The following is a 19,663-nucleotide window of genomic DNA, read 5'->3' on the forward strand; positions in this document are numbered from 1 at the left end:
CGGTCTTTACCTTTCTGGCTTATTTCACTCTGTATAATGGGCTCCAGTTTCATCCATCTCATTAGAACTGATTCAAATGAATTCTTTTTAATGGCTGAGTAATATTCCATGGTGTATATGTACCACAGCTTCCTTATCCATTCGTCTGCTGATGGGCATCTAGGTTGCTTCCATGTCCTGGCTATTAAACAGTGCTGTGATGAACATTGGGGTGCATGTGTCTCTTTCAGATCTGGTTTCCTCAGTGTGTATGCCCAGAAGTGGGATTGCTGGGTCATATAAACTGCCATTCTAAATAAATTCTATAAGCAAGGCACTTTTTTTTTTTGCTCATCCAGTGGGTCTTAAGGTCATGTGCTTTTGCTTGAATTGACACAACTTAGGATCATAAAACTTTAATCAACGGACATAACTGTTAATGACTTTGTAATATTTCCAACAATTCAAAATAATGTAGCATTGATTCTTAAGGCAATTTAAAAAGAGATATTAAGAAATATTTTGATGAATCACTGAAATGAGTGCCTAGTCTTTGCAAGGCAGACAATCTCTTTAGGTATATATGCTCTGTTGGAATTTTTTTTCTCTGAATGGTGGAATTGCAGATAACTCTGTTGGCATTTTTTTTAATGCCATATTACTTGATTAAAAAAATAAATAAACCTCTCAACAAGCCTACTGATACATCCAGTCATAATAGGTTGTAACCAACCGGACAATGAAGATGCTGTTTCCCACTGTATCTCTTGACTTGAAATAAAATAATGATCAATACTTCTTTTCAGGGACTTCCCTAGTAGTCCAGTGGCTACAACTCTCCATGATCCCAACAAGATGGCCTATGTTTGATCCCTGGACAGGGAACTAGATCCCACAAGTCACATGCCACAACCAAGACCCGGCACAGCCAAATAAATAAATACATAAATAATTTTAAAAATACTTATTTTCATATTTAACTTCCATCTTTGTGTGTCTTTTGAACTCCAGCTCATTTTTATTGACAAAGAGATTAAGTCACCATAAAGTAAGAAATGCACAAAGTTAACAGTGATTGATTAAGCCATCCAGTTCTTGTTTAAGCAGCTTTTTTGGGAGTTATTGTATAAAACACTCTAAAAGATATAGGATTATATTTGTATCATATCTTAGTAGATAAAGATTTCTGGCCAAATGGAAGGCCAACAAAGGTGAATTCTCTGGTAAATCTTGCCCCTCCCCCAGCAGTGTAAGCATTCATTACTCTCCACCACAACCTAGTAAAAGTTTTTTACCATCATTTTCCTGCTAATGACTAGAAGACACCCAAAGAGTAAAATGAAGTCACTTCAAAAAGCAAAAGCCCAGGTAATGTCAACTCAAGAAGTTCTACTTCAGGGCTCTCATTACATAACAATGGGCATCTAGTCACTGCTGTATTAGTTTTTGCTTCAAATTAAACTCTACTTTGAGAGAGGGCTCAAAGTAAGGGCTTTTGGGCATCCTTGTGGCTCAGCTAGTAAAGAATCTGCCTGCAATGCGGGAGGCTTGGTTTGATCCCTGGGTTGGAAGGATACCCTGGAGAAGGGAATGGCTATTTACTCCAGTATTTTTGCCTAGAGAATTCCATGGGCTACAGTCCATGGAGTACAAAGAGTTGGACATGACTGAGCAACTTTCACTTTGAGAGAATGGGGTTTCCCTGGTAACTCAGCTGGTAAAGAATCTGCCTGCAATGCAGGAGACTTGGGTTCGATCCCTGGGTTGGGAAAATCCCCTGGAGAAGGGAACAGCTACCCACTCCAGTATTTTTGCCTGGAGAATTCCATGGACAGAGGAGCCTGGCAGGCTACTGTCCTTGGGGTCACAAGGAGTTGGACATGACTGGGTGACTTTTACTGCCAGATTTTAGAGAATGAAGAATTTCTGCACTTGGCCATAAATAAAAAGTATATAAAATTTTGGTGATAAGAAAAATATTTTATTTAAGATTTTTTTTTCATTTAGTCTTAAAAGAGGATATTTGCTATCACTTCCCTTCAAAGCATCAACTTAAGTGAACTTGTGTTGTTGTAGACATTGAAACGTGTGTAGACTCCTTCAAATTTGTTGGTAAGAAAAAACAGTCATTATTTCTTTGGTTTAATGTTACAATCTGTGACAGACTGCTTTATATTTACCAATGTAGCCTGACTGAAACATATTAAATAAGCATAGGTAACAGGTTATTCATAGTAATATGGGTAAGAAAATATCCTTCAGTTGACTCCATTTCCATTACAAGTGAAGCTTTGTTAAGAGAAGGGAGATCACTTAGACAGGGAACTGATGCAGGTCTTAACTCATGTAAATATGTCATGATGAGAAGAGAAAGAAACAAAGTCTGACAAACAGAAGTTCCCATCAACAAAACAAATGATTGGTGCCTATTAATCAACTAAGTAATCCTTGATGGTCAACTTCCCAACAATGACAATGAGATTAGCAGTGATGGCAGTAGTGGTAGTAGTGGTAGTGTGTTTTCAATAGCTGGTTTTGTTCTGCCATGCTAAATTTGATGTCTTCCAATATATGTTATCTTAGGAGATAGTTTCGGTTAAGGAAATGGTTTTGGTTAAGGGCTTGCCAAAACCCCTATGGTAAATCTGATACCATAGATGAGTCAAAACATAGGATATGGAATTTATAAGTCACGTTATCCAAATAGATTAAACTCAGTTGACTATGTAGTTACTGAGGAAGACATGGATATCAAGCAAAACAAAAATTGCATAGCTTTGTGAGTTCTGCAGTGAAATTGATCATTGCTTAAATTTTTATGTTCAAGATTTTTCTGTTAGGTAACATCTTACAGTAAAATGTAGACTTCATTATTTGTATTATCTAATGCATATACATTAAAAGGAAAATGCTATCTTTTTCAAATAGACTGAAAGTTTTTGTGGAAGGATTTTTAGGGAGAAAAAATCACCATATTTCAAACATCAGCATTAAGTACATTCCTTTTTTTTTTTTAAGTACATTTCTTTTTATCTTTGTTATCCCATCTGTAAGGCAACTGTTAATAACATTCAAAGGGGATTTATAAACCAAGTGTTTTTTTTTCCCCCTTTCAAATTACAAATTCTAGTTTAGAGAGCTCATTCCCACCTTTGAGATGTATGCTTGGCTCCCCTGTGTAATGGAGTTACAGTATATGTCTACTTAATGTACAATGTGTTCATTGCAACCTCAGTGAAATCAAGAAACAACAGCTCCCTGAACTAAGATTAACTTTGCATCATACTGAACAAGCCTCACTTGTAGTGAAGCTTTATGTGATGATAAAATTACTTATTGAGTTCTATAAAATATTTTTGAATGTTAATTTAAATTTTATCTTAAAAAAATCTGGTAGCTCTGAACTAATAATGAATAATAACTCTTGGGACAAGAATAAAAGAATAGAGTCAAATAAACCAAAGCAGGTCACTCAGTTATACAAAGATAGCATGATAAAGTATATATTTTTCAAACGTTCACTCTAGGTTCTGAGCTTGATCTGATCTTGGTTAATAACTTATCCTTTATTCCAATTTGTCATATCCTGATGAACTATAGCACTTCTGACATAAAACAATAGTGCAATCGGAACTTAGTTCTAAGTCTTCTTTAGTATGATAGTTCACCTGAAATTCTTACCAATTTGTTCAGTTACATAAAATGACTAATAGGGAAACAAAAGAAGCTACCCAAAACATTATTTTCAGGTGTGCTTCAATTTGTTTCTTATGCAAGCTATTAGAGAAAACTTTCTCTGTGTCAATCTCAAGAGTCTTAGTCAAAGATGTTACTGGAAAATACTAAGGTCTATGCACACAGTTTATATAGGTTAATCAAAAACTAATTCTCCTTTTGTTTAAAGCTAACATTCAATTTGTGTTCATCAAGTCCCCATAATAACATTCAATTTAATTTACCTCTTGTAATCATACTCTGACATTTTTTATTGAACTACAGCTAGATTTACGTTATTTTGTACAGCAAAGTGATTCAGTATTTTTACAGATTATACTCCATTAAAAGTTATTACAAGATAATGGCTATAATTCCCTGTGCTATACAATATAACTTTGCTGATTTTATATCTTATATACAGTCATTTGACCCGTTTTGTATAGCATTCTAGATTTATAAAGAATGCTAGTATCCCAGCATAATACTGTTGTTTTCATGATAACAAGCTTCCCAGAGAATATTTTCCATGAAAACCAGTAGTTAGCAAGTGTACCACATTCAAAAAAAGTGTCTTGTGGCCTTGGTAAGAAGCTGCTCTTTCCTGTAGCAGAGCTGAATCAGTGGCAGGCCCGCAGTACATGACTTCCTCAGTGTTTGTTGTTCAGAAAATTCCCTATTCTTTTCCATGCCCTATAACTAGATTGATACTGCATTTATGGATTATGCAAGATTTAGGATTCTAAAGAGCTTTGAATGGCATTCATTAGCTACCTGTCTTTCCCCTTTCCTCACGCACGACTCTGTAACATCCCCATGAAGTGATCAACCTGTATAGTGTTGAGCACTACAGTACTGGAGAACTCACTACCTCCAGAAAGAGCTCATTCCTTTTACCAGTTCAGAATGTTATAAAATGCTCCTGTAGAGCCAGATTCTACAGGCTCCACCACTAATTCCAGTTTTATCCTCTTGTGCCTGTAGCTTCCTTCAGTTCACAAATATTTGTTGAATGCTTAGTTTGTGTCAGATATTGTACCAAGCACTGAGGGGATAAATACAAATAAGATATGAATGCTGACCTTAGGAAATTAAGTATCCTTTTTCCACCAAAAAAAAACAAAAAAAACCTCCCTCAAATATTTCAAGTCAGCTAGCATGTATCCCGAGTCTTGTCTTCCAGAGGATACAAACCAATAGTTCATGATATAACATGCTTCAAGTTGCTTACTGACCTGAACATTCTTGTGGGTAAACTCCAATCTACTAATTTCTTTCTTAAAATATATACCTGAAAGCACCAAGTAGAGTCTTGTTATAGTCTAGATCTTTCTATGAAAATTGAAAAAGTTCAAGATAAAGCTGTTTCCTGGCTGACATAACATATCACACTGACTTGTTCATCCTGACGATGACTAAAATTCACCAGTGTTTCCTTCTTCTGTTTGTGCAGAGGATATTTGGTACTTAAAGTTCAGCATATCAAATTTATTCCTATTAAGCTTCATCTCGGTCCATCCTAACCTTCATGATCTCTTTGCATGATGGACCAATTTGGTAAAATATCTTCAATGTTTATATTCAGGTCATTGAGAATTTCAGGTTTTAGCAGTCCTTTTTTTGATTTTTTCATCCTAACCTCTTTTGTGTCAACAATTAGTAGTTGTCATTGTGCCCAGTATTATGATAGATGAGAACAAAGGAGATGAAGAAATGTATATGACTAAATCCTTGCCCCTGAAATACTTCTAATTTGGTTGAGGAGAGAGTTCTAACAAAGAGAAAAGGAAGAATTTGATAGCAATGTTAAGTGTGCCTCATTTGAAATAAGACAGTAAGATTGCTTTACAGACCAAGAAAATTAAGCCCATTACTTTAGAGATGACTCCCAAACAAACAAATGTTTTGTTGCATGACAAAATTACTACAGAAATGTTGCTGTGCTGTGCTTAGTCACTCAGTCGTGTCTAACTCTTTGTGACCCCATGGACTGTAGCCCGCCAGGCTCCTCTGTCTGTGGGGATTCTCCAGGCAAGAATACTGGAGTGGGTTGCCAAGCCCTCCTCCAGGGGATCTTCCCAACCCAGGGATAGAACCCAGGTCTCCCGCATTGCAGGCAGATTCTTTTATCATCTGAGCCACCAGGGAAGCCCACAGAAATGTTGAGTAGGGATCAAAGTGGTCTGAAATAGTTAGAATAAATCACAGAGGTGGCAAGAATGCTAGTTCTGGGACTGAGTAGTCTTGAGTTAGGAATAAAGGAAAAATTACTGTTGCCCTGGCCTTTCAATCTTAGTTTAATTTGAACAAAAGACCCTAATTTCCCTCTTTCTCAACCTATGCTGGAAGAGTGAAATGCATGCATAAATAAGACGCATATAAGATGCATTCATCAAACCATAAATGGCTCCATGACAACACATGTTTCTTTAAAGAAATGACATTTACTAGTTTCTAGTTTTTTCTCCTTCTTGGTGAGACTGCTAGATTCCGTGCCCTTTCCTACTCAAACTTGCATGAATAGAATGTTGTTTTTAAAATACATATTTGGTTACTAGAAGCCACAACTACAAGAATATCACATACAATTGAACTGAATCAATAACACTTGTATGAAAAAAAATTAAGCATAGAATTTCAATCTTGATATACCTTTTTATTCTGAGAAGTGGCAAAATTATGTAGATGGGAACTTCCAAATCCTACCAAAGGGTTTTTAGTTTCTCTTCCCATCCGTGAGGATATCAAGGAACCAGAATTGATAATTGTTTTTTGCTAAAACAGGGGATCTTTCCAAAAAGAAAGTGCACTTAGAGAAAGACTGACATGATCAGAGACTGCCCCCTGCCTTCCTATACAGCACATAGAGTTCAACTGCTTTGTTTTTTCATTAAAAGTAATCAGAACAACTTAGAAAAGACTTCATGTTTAATGAGCCATCTCTAAGGTTTTTTTTTTTCCTATTCAATGACCCTGCTTGAGAAACAGTAAGAGATAAATTTGCTGCGTAAAATATTATTAAAGTTTATTGAGAGTATGTCATACCTCAGCGATGCTCATTATGGATATGATTCTGAGTTTTTCCAGGTTGGAATTTCATATTCCAAAACTATGAAATGCTAAAAGTATTACTTTATACAATTCTATAATTACCAAAAAAAGAAAACCCTTCTGGTTCTCTGGATTTGTTTTTAAACTGAGGAAAAGAAATATGGGTGGAGTGTTCTCAAAATGTCTTGCATTTATGTCTTGTGGTAAACAAGGGGCGGAGGGAATCTCCCTGTACAATTTTTGTGTAGCTTCTTTTGCTCTGCAAAAATACCTGCCTTGAAGTATTTTTCTAGAGCCAGGTCACACATTTTTAAATTGGTCACAAATCTTTTAGGTTTGTTAAAATAGGGCTCTCTGAGCATTGAACTTTTGCAGTCAATTAATATTATTTATAAGGAAGTTCCCCAAATCTTATATGAGGAGGAACTTTTTCCTACTTAGTAACAATCTTCTTTAATGTGTCCCTGAATTTTTAAATCAATAGGCTTGGGGAGGTACCTATTTGAGGTGGGGGGAAATGTCCCTCGTGGGAAAGCTGCAAAAGCATGTCTATATTCTTAGAAAATGGGCGCGTTTTTGGAAACTCTTTGGGGACGCTGGGGTTTTGCATCAAACTCGGACTTCGCAGTAAATAATTCCCTTTTCCAAGGAAAACTTCCATAGACCTAAGGAAGGGAAGGGAAAGCCATGAAAACTTTGGCCTGATTCCCCAGGACACTTTAGGCGGAGGTTGGAGAAAACCTCTTTGTCTACGATAGAGCGCGCCGGCTTGTACCTGTGCCTGATCTTAAAAGTGCGCGCTAAATTTCTCCGTACACTCTGTTCTCCCGGCTAGTGTTGCCAGAACCTCCAAGGCCCATCGGATCCGCCAGGGCTCGGCTAGCCGGCCACCTAGGGAACCCGAAAAGGCAAAATGCGCCGCCAGGGCCGGGGAAGCGGAGCCGGCGCTCTGGGCTGAACCGGGAGCCCCGAGAACGGCTGCGTCCCGGCTCCGGTTAGGTCTTCTCGGTTTCCAGACGCGCGGCGAGCGCCACTCAAAGGCGAACTTGCCTGCCTGGTTGTCTCCCCGATTCGGAAGCCCAGGCGGGATACAGCCACCGGACTAGCTAACTTTCTCTCTGCTGCACCGGGAACCTTCCCATTCCCTGAGTGGCCTTCACCCTGGGTCCCTTCGGCACTTTTGTCCTTCTAAGAGAGAGGGAACTTCCTAAAGAGCCAGTTATGTGGTAGTAGTAGTAATGATAATGGTCATAATCACTGTTATTATTATTATTATCCTCATCACCTTCCTCCTCACCATTGTTATTTGCTTCAGCGTCTCTAAGCCTAACCGGTTCCCCTGGGAGCCGCTGAGAGGGAAAAGGTACCTGTCTTCGCCGATGCTATCTCTGGCTCTCGGCTCTGCAGTCTACTGTGCCTTGGCAAATACATTATAGGGATTAATATTTACACTTGTTTCTTTTAGTAAACCCAATGTCTCAGCCTCCGACAAAATAAACCTAAGTCCCGCCAGACAAGTCAGGATGAAGCACTGCGTGTTCATGGGGATTGAAGAAGAGAACATGGGGCATTTTAAAAGATGAGTGCTTAATTATTTAAAAAGACACGCTTTTTCTCTTTGATATTTATAAATTATTATTCGCTAACAAAGCATTTCTAACGATGTTGTACAGTTCAAGAACTTGGCAGCGATGCCGCCGCCACCTGTGCGGCATCACACAGCATTCAACAGATGCTTCACGGAAACTGCAAAGGGTTTTGCTTGGCGAAACAGAAATTGGGTGTGGACTTTGACAGTATGTTCACTGCCAAATTAAACTTCCGAGTCCTGCAAAGTGGCTCAATTCAGTGGGGATGGAGGGAATCGGAAGATTCCCTATTGGAGCAGAAGAACCAAAAGCTCCGTTTACAAATCGGAAAACCAAGGCACAGAGAGAAGTGATCCAAGATCCCTCCAAGAATAGTGAAGGAGCCCGAACCTTACCGCTGCTCCCACTTCCTTCCCCATTCCTAACTTTTAGAGCTACTGAGGCAACCAGTCCCCTCAGCAGCCAACGACTCCCTTCTCTTCTGTGCTCCGTGGGGTTCGATCCTCCAATCTGTTGCCCGTCCCCCCTGTAGCCTCTACCATATAATCGCTGCTCTGCCAACTGGTCCCAAGTAGCAGAACCAGAATTTCAATCTCTTCCTTAGGTCCAGCTACCTTGGACCGGCTGGGAGCCAGTTCCCACTTCTCTCACCACTTCTCCTATAGAGGCACGGAGCCTCCGTTGGGACCTGAGACCTCTCACTTCCATTCCCTCTTAGGAGAAATCTGCTCTCCCCCTTTCTTGGTGGCATCATTGTTACTACTGAGCTTGGTCTTGGTGACCCCCGAAGCGGCTAGGCCAAGGTGGCCCCAACCGCCCTTGTCTGTGCTGCAGCCTGGACACCGCAGGCACCTGCCTGGCGCCCCAGGAGCCAGTGAAGAAGAGCTCTCTTTGCCAGGCTACAGCTCAGCTTCTTGGCCAAAAGGGAGCTCGGTGGTTCATCCCGTGCCCTGCTGCCTTGACCATGTCATGGCAGCCCTCGCAGCGGTCAGGCAAACCACTTGGCTGTGGCCCACAAGGTCCGAGGGAGAAATAGATGCAGCCCCACCTTAGAAACCCTGAAGATGTTGCCTTGAGGGTGTCATTCTAAGCACTTAGCACGGGGCCTGTGGATTCAAGAAGGGAACAAAGCCGTGCTGTTTTGGGGCACGAAGGCCAAGTGCTTTCCTGTCTCTGTTCTCTGCATTTGGGGCTGGGGACAAGGGTGGGGAATGGACACTTAAAACAAGGCCATGGCCTTTCACACTAAACGTGTATTTGATACTGTGAATGCCTCAGTTGCTCGGCTGGGGAAAGGGGAGGGAGTTTCAAAGTTCTTTGGAACTTCCAAGACTTAAGAAGTGTTTGTTGAACCCAAATGTTCAAGGGTGTGGGGTGTGTGTGTATTCGTGGAGGGGTGTTCTCTGAATCTTCAGGGGCACATTTCTTGAGAACCACCCGCCCCCCCGTGACTGATCCTAGTTCCCCCCAATCTCCAGGCTTCTTGAATCAAGTTAATCACCACCACCACCGCCACCACCACCACCACCACCGAGTCTCGCGCCCCCTGCCAGCAGGCTCCAGTTGCACTAATAGACGGGTCCAAACAGGCCAGGGGCAGTGGAACGCTGAACGCTGATTGGACACTCTTGGCTCCACCCCTCATCCCTCATCTAGCCCAAGAGCGCTGTGCAGTTTCACCAGCGCTGGGTAGGCGCTCTGGTGCTCGCCGAGGACGCTCCACTCCTCGGGTGCACCGATCTTTCTGATCCTGCCTTTGGAGTAGCTAGATTGGCAGCCTTGGCTGCTCCATCGGCCTACCTGCCCCTAACCTGAGACTGCATATGAACTTTTCTTACCTATTCTTGCACAACGTTGTCGTCGGAGTCGTCGAGATCGTCGTGGTGCTCGCTTGATGGCCTTCGTCCGTTTAGAATAGTGTAGTTAGTTAGGGGCCGCCAAAGAATAAAGAAGACGCGAATAGTGCAGAGATGCTGGAGGTGGTCAGTTACTATGCTCGAATAAGATAGGGGAACAAGAGAAGCCAAACCTATCCGGGGGGCGCACGGTGGCCCGGAGGAGGTCGACTCGCCGGCGCTTGCTATCGCGCCGAGCTCCCTCCATCCTTCCCTCCGCCGAGGCGCGAGATTGCGGCGCGCAGCGCAGCGCACTGACTGCCTCGGGCTCCGCTGGGCGATTGCAGCCGAGTCCGTTTCTCGTCTAGCTGCCGCCGCGGCGACCGCTGCCTTGCCTTCCTCCCGGACGCTTGTGGTAAGTTGGAGCCCCGGGCGGCATTGCTAGCCAAGACACTAACGGTTTAGGCGGGGGGTGGGGTGGGGAGCGGGGACAGGTCCCGGATGGTTGCAGCTTGCAGGACCGCACTGACCCGGGCGGGAGGTGAGGGGCGCACGGGGGCGGGGGTGGGGGGTGGGGTTGCAGGGACTCAGAATATGCAGATGGCCGAGAGACTAGGGTCCCTGGGAGCAGAGAGGGGCTTAGGTTTCACAGGAGGGGCACCGGAGTGTCAAAGGAGGTTGAGAAGGGTGGGGGTGGGGTGGGGGCGCTCGACAAGGGAAAGCGCTGGGCGGAGGCGCCGGTCTCAAAAACGAGGCGCCTGGGAAGCCGAGAGAGTAACTGAAGGTGGGCGGGGGGTCTCAAGAAGTCAGGTGGGAGGGAGGAGAGAACGAGAGAGAGACTGAACGTGGGTGTCTCTGGGTAAAGGTTCAGGCTGCGGAAGGTGCAGCTGAATTGGGGGTATGGTCTACGTTTTTAAGAAATCTTATATCGGGCAAGTGGGAGGGGGCTCAAGGGTTGGACTAGTGGGAGCGGAGGTGGGGTGAAGGATCCTCTATTAAGTTCTCATTGAAAACCGACCCTAATTTTCGGAGAGTCTCAGTGAACACCGATAACTCAGGGGAGATAAACACTGCGGATCTGTGTCTTGGTGTAACAGCTGTTGGCTGAATTTGAGCAGCGCTGCTGATGGTCACGTAAGTTTAAGAGGAGAATATAAGGGCATACAGCGAGCCTTTTTATTAGCTTACCTAAGTCACTTGGTGACAGTTTTATATTTTGAAAGGGATTGCCGAGAAGTCTCCAGCGCTCCCTCGTATTCTGTATTCCGGTTCATTTATTCGGTTTAACCTGACGAGCAATCTTAACAGCGTACCTTGGAATTGCTAAACATGAGAACAAGTTGCCATTCCTGATGCCACATAAAGTTCGTCATTGCAAAACATGTCTGTGTGTCTGTTTCTTTAGTGTGCCGTGCCCTTTGCTTTTTGCTTCCTGTTGAGTAATATGCGACCTGAGGTGACAAACATTTTGTGTTGTGTCCGAGACCGCTTTAAAGCGACGGTGCTCCCCCACTCAAATTCAGCGGGTGACATTCGGTACTTAGAGAACATCTGATTTGGTCAAGAATCACTGTCAGTACTGCGCAGCTTCTTCATTAATATTTACCATCACAAGTCCCAGCCATGGAAACATCGGATTGCGAAGCTGCTAAGTTGCATATACCCTTCACCACATACCTTTTAGGCAGGCTAACGGAGGGAAAACCTTGTTCTAGGGGGAAAAAGCATTGAGCTAAAATGATTGGAGTTAGGGGATGTGCTGCGCAGTACGTAGGTAACCTCTGAGTTCCCCAGTTTGCAGACATCTGTGACCTCACACACACACTGGTGCAAAGGACATCTCTGTTCTGGAGTTTAAGTTTATTGATACATAGCAGCCATTCTGACAATCAAAATATGAACACAGTAGAAATCAAGTGTTTCTGTAGCTCACTACATATGTACAGACACAATGAAAAAGGCCAACTGACACGCCCCACAGGGGGAAAAAATGATTACCATGATGATTGCATTTCTTTTGCAGTATTTAAGTCACACTGAATACCATCCTTTTGGAAAAGTAGAATTTCTTTGCACCCTGATGCTTTGATCTTTGAGAGTCATCTACCTCTCCCCCAAGGAAGGGGGGCAATTACATAATTTTTCTATATTTTGGGGAGACAGGTTATAGAATATTTAACTATACTTTTCAGTCCCCAAATATGTTCTTCTGGTCTTTGGGAAGGAAATAAAATATTTCTTTATTTCGTCCGCACTATTTTTTTTTCCTAATAGTTTTTATCATCTACAGCAACAAGCCCAACGCAAGCCCTGACATTTGGAAGGTGGATAAGGTTTGCGATTGCAATGTCAAGGTAGGATCTGGGGTGCTTAAGCCAACACTGACAGTGTTCTATCTGCATAATCTAGAGATGGTTATTAACCTTTCCCATGCTTTCTTGAGAAGTCTGTGTCTAGAGTTGTCATGGATGATAGTGATGAGTTTTTCAGATAATAACATGATGGGCTTTGATTCAGTATGAAGTCGTGGGAAGACGGGTGAGAACTGACATTTTTGCAAACCTACAGGATACTAGGCATGGAGCGAAGAGCATTACATATATACATTATTTCTCATGGTCTTCATAGCAAACCTATGAAGAGGAAGATACTCCTATTTTATTGGTACCATTGGATTTTTCCCTTTTATTTCTCAAGGTATTCTTGTAGGTTAATTTATGGCAGTGAAATAAGAATCCTTCCTTTGTGCTTTCAAGGTTACGTGAGAAGTACAAGGTTATTTATTTAGCAATAGAAATAAAATATAAAAAACTAGCATCTCTGATATAATGCTGGGCTAATCTATTAAGTTGTCTTAAGCAGCATTGGCATCTCACCCACAGAGGTTTTATAGATGATAGATTTCTTCTTTGGAAAATAAACTTTAAAATCATGTTAGATTTGCAAGATTATCACTGCTGTTTGGAACTTAATTATTTAGAAATATTTCTGCATTTACTATTAGATAAACAAATCTAAATAATAACCTGAAGTCTGCATCAAACCCCAGTTGTTTTACTATTCCACTTATGTCCTTCAAGTAAACCTTATTATTCTCCAATTAAAGGAAACACACAAAACAAAATCTGAGTGAAAGATTACCAGTAACCAATATTAAGTATCCTCAGCTACTCTTATTAAATTGTTCAAGGCCTGAGATCAAACAAGGTGACTGTTACGGATCCCATTAGCAAATAAGCCCCAAGTTATAATGGCTACACAAGCTCCAAACTGTTTGGCCCATATCATGAAAGAATCTCTCACTGCCTTCCTTTTCTAGCAGTTTAGTACCTCACAAAATGAGACAATATAGTACTTGTACTGAGTATGTATTATGTATGTATTGAGTATGATCCTCCTTTAGTAGAGGATCTGGTAAAGCTTAGTGATATAACAGAGAAAATAATAAATTCTGTCCCACTAATGGTATGGATAACCATAAGCAAACTAAGAAAACTTAACCATAAGTTTGGGTTAATAATGTATTTATTAATTTAAATATAACATATATATATATAAATGTTATATATTAATATAATAGTATACTAACTCCATGTGTAAAACACATGGATATTTAGCATTTTTAAAATTATTGCACAAAGCCATGTTTTTTATTATTATTAATCTGTCACAGTTTCAAGATACCTGTTATTTTATCTATAACTTGTATACTATTTAATTCCAGAAACTGCCAACAACCAGATTAGTGAGTGTTCCATCAATCAATCACTCCATCTCTGCCTTTCTTCAAACTATTTTAAAATTTCCTGTATACTCAGAATATTGCTGCAGAATAGCCTAGTAATCACCATTTTGACAAATAACATTGACCTCAACCAAGAGGTTAACCTACACCATCAGTCAGTCAGTTACCAGCAAATTTAATACTCTTGCTCACATGCAACAACTCTTTAGTCACTTCTGAAATCTTAATGCACAAATGATTTAGTGAAATCGGGATTCCAAATAAGATGTACATGAGCTGGAGTCTTAATTATGTTTTGTCTCCCTGTATCCAACATCTCTACTTCACCCTACTTATTCCTTCCTCCCTTCAGCTGTGGTTAAGATAGTGCCATGTGCAGTTTATGGAGATATTGCTTATTATGACATTGTACATGTAGTTGGCATTTAATAAAGTTAACCTTGCTAATTAAGGTTAGCCTTCCTTGGTAGCTCAGTTGGTAAAGAATCTACCTGCAATGCAGGAGACCCCGGTTTGATTCCTGGGTCAGGAAGATTCGCTGGAGAAGGGATAGGCTACCCACTCCAGTATTCTTGGGTTTCCCTGGTGGCTCAGCTGGTAAAGAATTCACCCACAATGTGGGAGACCTGGGTTCAATTCCTGAATTGGGAAGATCCCCTGGAGAAGGAAAAGGCTGCCCACTCCAGTATTCTGGCCTGGAGAATTCCATGGACTATATAGTCCACGGGGTCACAAAGAGTCAGACACGACTGAGTGACTTTCACTTTCACTTTATTCATAGATGACCACTTATATGGTCTAATTTGAAAAGCACTAGAAAGGCCTGTGGACTCCCAAACTAGTGGCCTTCATGCTGTTACACAGTACTTGAAATTCTACATTCAGGAATTTCCTTCTTTAATTTTAGTCATTGTCTCCTCTAATACAAGTATCCACTTAAAAGAGTAACCTTTTATCATAACTAAGCATACATTTATTGACAGCTATCAGAAAGACTTTAGAACTTCTTTGTCCAATACAACAGCCACCAGCCACATGTGGCTATTCACCAAGAATACTGGAGTGGGTAGCCTATCCCTTCTCCAGCAGATCTTCCCCACCCAGGAATCAAACTGGGGTCTCCTGCATTGCAGGGGGATTCTTTACCAACTGAGCTATCAGGGAAGCCCTCAATATAAATTTAGACTAATTGAGATTGAAAAAAACTATAAATCCAGTCCCTTAGTCTCACAGACCACATTTCAGCTACTCGACAGCCACATGTGGCTTCAGTTCAATTCAGTTCAGTCGCTCAGTCATGTCTGACTCTTTGCAACCCCATGAACTGCAGCACGCCAGGCCTCCCTGTCCATCACCAACTCCCGGAGTTTACCCAAACTCATGTCCATTGAGTCGGTGATGCCATCCAACCATCTCATCTTCTGTTGTCCCCTTCTCCTCCTGCCCTCAATCTTTCCCAACATCAGGGTGTTTTCAAATGAGTCAGCTGTTTATCTCAGGTGGCCAAAGTATTGGAGTTTCAGCTTCAACATCAGTCCTTCCAATGAACACATGTGGCTAGTGACTACCTATTGGACAGTCAGATATAGACCATATCCATCACTGCAGAAAATTCTTTTGGTCAACAATGTACTAGAAAGTAGGGGCCCTTAGCTTTTTCACAGAACTCTTCCTCTATGTAGACTCCTTGCTTTAAGCAAAACCTGGATTTCTCCTGCTTGGATTACTCCTGAAGGATCTCTCAAATAAATGTAAATTCATTCTTATCCTCAACTTCCCCCCACTTCATTAATCTTATAACCCCTCCACATGTAAAGACTTAAAGTAATGGTGAAACTCTCCTAGTTCCATTTTTTTTTAACTTCCAAAACACTAGGACATGTCTCTTCCACTCTTACTTAAATAATATTTTATTGAAATATCCACCATTCCCACATTTATTTCTTGTCTCTGTTGTGTACACCTTCATGGAGATTTTTGGGATCTGGTTCTTTCTTACTGTTTGTTTTTAATCTTTTTTTTTTCATTTATTTTTATTAGTTGGAGGCTAATTACTTTACAACATTGTAGTGGTTTTTGTCATACATTGACATGAATCAGCCATGGATTTACATGTATTCCCCATCCCGATCCCCCCTCCCACCTCCCTCTCTACCCGATCCCTCTGAGTCTTTACATCCTCTGGAGACCAGTATCTATGAAGATTGCCAGATAACAGCTAATCTCATAATTCCTTGACCTCTTATTTCCCATGGTCCTCAGCTTCAGACCCATAGCTACACCTGAAAAACATCAATTTCTAGAATTTTAAGAAATACTGCCCTCAGATGGTGACATTCAGGCCTCACCCTGCCCCCGCTTCTGCTTCTCTTGTACCTGCTCTACCGTCTCATCAGGTCTTCCTGGGACCTTCCAAAATTTCTTAGTTATAATGCCCTCTCTTGGCTCCACTTCATTTTCTTCCTAGTCAGTCCTTTGCTTCTCATCATGACCCAATATGCACCCCTCATTGCCATTTCACTGTCCGCACCTTTTACCTCCACTATTTTGAGTTAATCTATCCTATTTTCTACTCTGATTGTGACCACTAATGGAGAAAACTAATATAACTACACATTTATAGTCATTAAAATAACCAAGCTTTCCTCTGACTCGTTTTTCTATTAAATATTCTTATAAGCCTGTTCCCCATCCCATCTACAGTCATACTCCTCTATCAGAGTTTCTTTTGGCACATGGGAAGCTGTTGAGGTATTCAGCAATGACCAACTCATCTGCCCTAAATTCTGAAACATATTTCTTATTATTCAAGTCTAAGTGACTTTAAGAGGAAGAGGTCATCTGGTGGAGAGCAAAGGGGTTACATTTCTGACAAAAGGAGTGAGCAATAGAGAAAGCAGAGCATGCAGACTTTGTGCAAGGTGCCGTGGGGACAGCCTGTACAAGGTGCTGAGCCAAGCCTGGGAGGAATGAAGGTGAGTAGTGAATGTGACCATCCCAAGAAAATGAACGGCTTGAGGTTGGGAGTGGGAACAAAGGGTGAGCATTCAGAGTTAGCCAGAATTATTGGCAGGGTATGGAGGTAGACTCAATATAAAATTTTAAAAATCAAAATTAAACACCATTGAGACCAAAGACAATGTCAACTAATGTCTAGAAAATAACAGGGTTCTAAAAATTGACCAGGACTCTCTTTATCTTTTCTTTTTTTAATATATAATATAAGTTTATTGTGTTTAAAATCATTAGTAGAGGCCTGTGAGTAAATGTCACAGTGTGAGTAAATGTCACAGTGTTCAAATCTTTTTATACATATATTTTAAACTCACATCTCTCTCATTTTATCTCAGTAATCAAGATTGAGTATTTTCAGGTATGGCTTTAGAGAATCAAGATAGGAAGACTTGCCCAAGTTAGCAAGTAATCATTCTTCAAAAACCAGGTATAAATGATGATAATAATAGCTGTTAATTATTGAAAGTTACTATGTACACACATTTCTAAGAGATTTACATGTATTACTCATATGTCTCACAACTACCCCATGAAAAGGTAGTACTAATATCCGCAGTTTGCAGGTGGGGGAACTGAGGCACCACAGAGGTTACATAATCTGCTCAAACTAATTGACCAAAATCAAGCTTAAAACAAGGCAGGTTTGATGCCAGAGACCATGGTATTAATCAGTAAACTCTACTCCTCTGTTAAGGAGTTGATTAGTTTGTTTTTATTCCTACTGTAATCACTGGTGTTTGGTAGAACAGATTTGCATATGAAGATGAGGATATTATTACTGACAGTGCCCATTAATCATTCATGTGCCACTTGGCAAGGTGAAGATAGGCATGTAACAGTTTGTTTGGAAATGCAGCTACCAATACAAAAGTAGAGCAAATGAGAAAGAACTGTTAATACCAGGGGACACAGGATAGGAAACCTGAGTGAAGCTCAGTGGAGTTGCAGACATCATTTTAAGAGTGAAATGAAATCAGAGACATAATGCTATTATATACAGAGGGTAAGTGCAAAGGGTTAGGTGTCACTATAGTGAGTTGGACATGCATTCAATGTCAGAGCAAAGCCATTAAACTTTGATCATTTATCTAAAGTTGCCTATTTGGAATTGAAATAGGAAAATTTGAAGTCCTAGAGGTCAGAGACCAGAGTGACAGATGGGTCATTAAAAATCATTTATTGTATTTCAGAGATATTTAAAAGGTTTTATGACCCCATTTCCCATGTATTACCTTTTCACACTGGCATCCAGGAAAATAATGTGATAACTCTGACTTAAAACATAGGTATTATAAACAGTAATAGTCAGATTTTTTAGCTTACTGATCTGAGCCCAGGTAGAAAGACTTTATCAGAGTACAATATTTAAACTAAAGTTAATGTAGGGTAGAAAGAATATACTAAAAAAAAATTCTGTATACTTAAAGGCTTTTTTTTCAAAAGTTGTTTTTACTACTTCCATTTATTACTTAAATTTTAATGACATAAAACCTGATTTGTCATCTAATGAGTATTTATTACTAGAAATTACTGGAGAAGTCCAGTACTGTGGTATGAGCCTCCCTTCTCAAATGCATCTAAGTTCTACCTGATCTTCAAGATCTGGCTCAAGTCCCCACCTCTTGCCTGAATCTTTTGCCCATTTATATGGCAAACTCATTGCCTATAGTAAGTAATCAATTAATGTATCTTGATTGATGTGTTGCCATATATGATATCTATGTCTCTATCTATATATGTCTATGTAATCTCCGAGGAATATATGTTTCAATGGTTAAAGCAAAAGTGAAAGAAGATAAAGGAAGAACTAAAGTAGAATTTTTAGTATACCCGCACAGTAGTAGTTAAGAACTCAAGGCATCTAAGAGAATAACCTGTTTCTCTGAAATGATTACAGGCAATCTCTCTGAACATGCTTTAGAGCAATTAATAAATTATAAATCTTCTTAAACTAGTTAGCTAAAGCTTAGTCCTATCATGTACAGGTTTATTTTTCCATTTCACAGGAAAATATACCATGCTATATATATATATGTCTGTGTATATGTGTATATGGGCTTCCTTTGTGACTCAGCTGGTAAAGAATCTGCCTGCAATGTGGGAGACCTGGGTTCATCCCTGGGTTGGGAAAATCCCCTGGAGAAGGGAACGGCTACCCACTCCAGTATTCTGGCCTGGAGAATGTGTATGTGTGTATATATATGTATGGACATATACATGTATATATGTCATGTCTTGTAACAGAGAGACACCACATTCTATTGGCCATATACATATCTGGTGAAGATGTGCTCAATGTTTAGGAATATTTCCATATTCTGGCTATAGAATCCCCTTGTTATTCAGCCTTTAATTAGCAACTTCAAAGGTGTAGATTCACTCCACAATATGGCTTGACAGCTTATAGAGAAGCAGAAACTTTAAAAATAACAATCCCCAAATGTCTTTGCAGCAAATAAATTTATAACCAAGAGCTTTATTGCCTCACTTTTGCAATGTGATAGGAATTTAGAGGTTACTATTAATGAATTGCTTTGATAAAGTCATTACTCTGTCAGGGTTTTTTCATATTAGATTAGAAAAAAAACAGTTAAAATTAATTTAATGCTTTGTGGCTTGTTCTAGCATATTTTGATTAGTCACTGATTCTCAAACAGTAATAGGCCCATATCCTATATTATGTAATGTCAATCTGAATGAGATTCAGAGAGAAGTTGATGACATTATTTTTGGTG

At 40.5% G+C, this 19,663-nt stretch overlaps 1 protein-coding gene across 1 annotated transcript in view; it reads left to right on the forward strand.

Moving 5' to 3' along the window:
- The first annotated feature begins 10,021 nt into the window (after positions 1 to 10,021).
- The window catches only part of HTR2C (5-hydroxytryptamine receptor 2C), a 326,514-nt gene continuing 316,872 nt past the window's right edge, over positions 10,022 to 19,663 (forward strand). The window contains exon 1 of the mRNA XM_020879809.2: positions 10,022 to 10,583. The gene's annotated coding sequence lies outside the window, so the exon portion shown is untranslated. The remainder of the gene's footprint in view (positions 10,584 to 19,663) is intronic.

This window comes from Odocoileus virginianus, unplaced genomic scaffold, assembly GCF_023699985.2.
Source record: "Odocoileus virginianus isolate 20LAN1187 ecotype Illinois unplaced genomic scaffold, Ovbor_1.2 Unplaced_Scaffold_1, whole genome shotgun sequence".
Lineage (NCBI taxonomy): Eukaryota > Metazoa > Chordata > Mammalia > Artiodactyla > Cervidae > Odocoileus > Odocoileus virginianus.